Raw genomic sequence first — 4740 nt, 5'->3', positions numbered from 1 at the left:
TGGAAAGTTGCCACAGTTTCTTAATCTATGAAGTAAAAATAATAGTATCTGCCCTATTACACAGGATTATTGTGAAGATAAAATAGTCATGTATGTTAAAGTCATTGAGGGCTCACTAAATGTTAAATGCTATTTCTCTTGCTCAGCACTTATAAGTGTTGACTGACTCAGAAAACCAGCTGTCATCACAATAAATTATAATTGGGGCATGAGTAGTTGAGAATTAAAAAGAAATGGATAAAAAGCTAGTGAGCTTAGTGAACATTTTACTTTTTCAAAAGAAAAATAATAATAGAAAAAAGTTCTGAAGCCAGCAAAGGTGTATACATCAGAGACTCCCAAACAAGCAAGCAAGTCATGGTCTGGGCATTGTCTCATCATCAAAATCTCATAGAGGTGTCCTGAGCTTCCTCACACATCTCAAATCCATATTACAGACTTCAGTGCTGGGAGAGAATGGTTCCAACATGTCTGGGCTGAGCCATGGTACAAGCAGCACTTATCCCCTGCAGGACACTTGATTTGAACTTCCTTAGAGGAGTGCTACAGCTGCAAAAGTCTGTAGGCTACTCTCAAGTATGTGTTCCTGATGAGCATTTTCCAGACTGTTTAATAAAATATTTAGATGGAGAAGTATTATTGGCAAACAAATTAAAATGCTCAAAATAATCGGTGAATAAATGGCTATAGCATGACATACAAATAGCCAAAACTAAATGTGCAGTGCTTTATTCAAAATCTCCACTGAATGGATATGTCCAGATTTTGCCTATGATATTTTAAATAATTTTAATCTTAGGAGAATGAAATAAATAAAAATCTAACCATGGGTATGAGACTTTTTGCAGACAATTGAGCCTTCCAAGAAATGCCCTTTTATTTGTGTCATTTAGTATCTATTTATTCATTCATTCATTCATTTATTCGTTCATTCATTTTTTTATTCATTCATTCAACAATCATTTGTAAATACCTACTATGCTGAGGAAGTAACTATAGGCTACAATTTTATTAACTTTGGTAAAGAAGTAAATGTTATTGAGTGGTAGCTTTAAGAGGAAGATACTTTCAGCTCTGAGGGGCAGGGTGGTGGCACAGAGACATTATTGTAGACATGACATGACATTAGACAGCCTAGCATCTCACAACATTATCTCTGTTAGGGAGGCAAAGTTTCTATATCCAGAGTGTGTGTGTCATGTCTCCTGACAAGAGCACCATGAAGACTGCTAGGAGGTGGACTGGAGTTTCACAGACACATGTCAGTAAATGACTTAGTGCTGCTGTGTCCATCATTTTTACCTGGAGGGTAACCACGAGGACTGAAGTAACCAAAGGCGCAAAGTGTCTGTTAAGCATCTGGCACACAGTGGTTATCCAAAAAGCCACCATGTGGCCATATGTAGGGAAAATATATTGGGTTGGATAGATCTCTCCCTCATGTTACTCCCAAAACAAAGCAGCATTAAATATTTAAAGCTTCTGGCTAAAAGCCATTTCAAGACTTGTAGGACCAAAAAAAAAAAAAGAAAAAAAGTAAAAAGAAAAGAGAGAAAAAATATCTGACAATCAAATTGAATTATAAAATTAAAAACTGAATCACTTTGCTGTACACCTGAAACTAACACAACACTGTTAATCAACTATATTCCAACATAAAATAAAAAGTTAAAAAGGGTTGAATTTCCAAGCATAAAAAATATGAAGCAAAATTGAAATTCCAAGATTGAATTTAATATGGAAAAATACAAACACATTTGAGTCTTTCCACAAAGCAGCCAGCATGGAAATAATTTGCCTGTTTGGAAATAGGAGTCAGTTGACACTCCATACTTCTGAGAGCCCTCTTAAGCCTGTCATTCTCCCAGAGGGAAAAGGGTAGCAGGATAATTTCCACAAAAGTACATCCAAAAGGGGATTATGGGGAAAGAAGAAGCTTCCAGAGAAAAAAAACATTCAGATGTGAAGAGCAATACAATTTTAACACGTTTTGAGTTTCTCGGAAACTATACTCAGTGCAAGCATTACTAGGATTTTGGTAGGATTGAATCACCGGCTTTTTGTTCTAGATTTTTGTGTTTTCTTTTTCACTCTCAAATAGATCACTCACAAGCACGAGCCTGGGAGTTAACGTGTTCTGGTATAAATACCTAGCTGGAAATTTCAAGATTTAGGACCATGTGAATCTTTGAGGCTTTAAACAAAACTTAACTTAAAATTCTTTGTTATTTTAGGAAGAAATTTAACAAAAAGCTATTTTAGGTATCCAGTTTCCAATCCACGTCAGCATATCTGAAGTTGTAACAAAAGACTTAGAGCATTTAAGTCGAGAGCTCTGGACTCAGACCATGAGAAAAAGGTGTTAGTCCAGGCTCTGTCTTCTCTTTCCCCCCACCCTTATCCTCCCATCCCTGCAGAGGTGTGACCCCAGATCTGTAGGCAACTACTCTGTCCTTTAGTTTCAACTGGAAAATCAGGGTCCTGGACTAGGTCCATGGTTTTTGAGACTCACTGCACTGAACCCTCACTGTTCCTCAGAAATTGGGGACTTTGCTAAAGAAAGGGGGATGGGGGCAAACTGGGAGTGATATAGATGGGTCTCGCAGCCCATTTCCCCTTTCATTAGAGCACTTCTCCTATCATCTGGTTTACAAATTGGTCTCCCAAAAGAGATTTTGTTTAAAGGATACAGTAGTTTACAAGGTTTGAAAACTTCTAGACCATAAGATATAGACTCTTGCCAGACTGAACAGTTTATGAGACTCTTCCAGGGTGATGCTTATGTAATTTCTGGCCCCATCCCAGATGGTCACAATGTTGTTCTCTTGCGTTAACCTAGTGACCCTTGTTCTCCAGACCCCAGTGGAGTTGGGGGCAACTTCACATTGACCAGATTCCCTAACAAAGTGTGTCAACCACCCTTTGACTGAACACACAATCTGTGTTCAACCTCTAATGTAAAGAGCTCCTTTCAGTATATACCTTGCCTGTGCTGGAGTGTCTTTAATTGCCAGTGTTCTTTCGTCCCCACCCTCCATCTAATGCCTGTGAGAAGGAGAAGGTTTCATCTTCATGAGAGCTTCTTCCAATTCCTCTCGCCTCCATGAACTCACATGTTACTCCACTCAGATGAGGAACTTGTGGTTAAAGATTAAGGAGGAAATAAGCTCTTTCACATCAATGCAACAACTACTGAAGCAAGATTTATTGATAAGATGCATTTCTTAGTGTGGCGAGGAAAACAGAACTTGGTAACGTGAGAAAAGTCCTGAGAAATCAGACCTGGCATGATGGGGAAGGTGGACGACACCATCAGGTGCTAATGTGGAAGAACACAGGCAAGTGTTTCTCAACTTTATGTCACATTTAAACTCTTTCTTTGAAGGAGGGTGGGGCGTGGGTAAAGGAAGCTACAGATTTAGACCAGCTTGCCTTACCAAGAGTGGAACAGATACCACTGGTGGCCCCAAGACACTTTAATGTGGATCCTGAAGAATGAATATACATTTTTCATTACATAGCCATGTATTTATTTTAATATGCAGACAAAAATAATGACCCACTAAGCTATGATTTTATGGATATGATAGCTTATAATGAGGCAAAACTTTTAGAGTAAATTTAAAGAAAAACACAAAAATGATATTAGAGGTGGCACTAAGATTTGGCAAAAATCATGACAGAGGTAGAAGGATTAATGAAAGTCAGAAAACTAGGGCTAGACCAGGTCCAGAGTCTCTCATATCCCAGTACTTTCCGGTAAAACTGATCTGTGCAACTTCATACAGACTTCTTTTAAAGCCATCTTAAGGTGTCCCATAAGATGTTTCTTTATTAATTAGCCCCATTCCATCATAATTGGTGCACAGAAGGTGCTAAATAAGATCTTTGAAATAGATGAATGCATAAATACATGAATGAATGTACATGAAAGAATAAACAATTGCTGCCTAGCCCCAGGGAGCAGAGATGTGCTCACATTGAGGGGAAGGAGGATGATTAAAAATAAGACCTCAGACTCATACTTGGTCTTTTGCTAGCCCCTGGCTCACCTGTTACATTCTGACAGGTTTCAGAAAAGGATCCTATTTGTCCCATGATGCCGCTGGGCAGTGCCTACACAGGGTGGGGAGTTACCTCATACCCCACCTGTGGACGGGGACCTTCTAAGCCAAGGTTCTCAAATCTTGGGCCTGAATGAAAATTAAGGGAAACTATGGTATTAAGAAAATAGTGTACAAGGCAGCTTAGCAAAGGTAGAAGGGAACCCCACTGAACCTGGGAGAGCCACCCCCAAATGAATGCCTGTCAGTACAGGAGGTGAACAGCCATAGGGCATGCATGTCAGCAATTCTGTCCTCTGCTTGGGGAGAAAGGTGTGTGTATAACCCGGAGCACTTTATGACCAGCAGGATCAAGTACCAAAGTCTATTTTTTAAAAAGTCTGTGGAGTACTCTGTGATCTGCAGATATAATAACGTCTTTCTCAAACAGGATAGAAATGAATTGAAGAAAACAGCTGTTTACATGTTGGATGTGTCTCCTTTGCCCATGTTCTGTTTAACGTTAATCATAAGCTTGCAACACCGAACAATCCCAAATAATCTGCTTGGAGTCACCATTTGTGATGATTTCTCAGGTTATTCACTGCTAATAAAGAGGATGTTATGAAACATGAGTCAGACAGCCTCTGGCTTTCTGGAAGTGCCAGAACCCTATATATATAGAGGCAGCTTCCTA

This window comes from Delphinapterus leucas, chromosome 7 (assembly GCF_059928025.1).
Source record: "Delphinapterus leucas isolate spDelLeu-1000000601 "Yukka" chromosome 7, BTC_Dleu_Yukka2, whole genome shotgun sequence".
Lineage (NCBI taxonomy): Eukaryota > Metazoa > Chordata > Mammalia > Artiodactyla > Monodontidae > Delphinapterus > Delphinapterus leucas.
The sequence above is the reverse complement of the archived record's forward strand: the minus strand, read 5'-3'. Positions refer to the sequence as shown.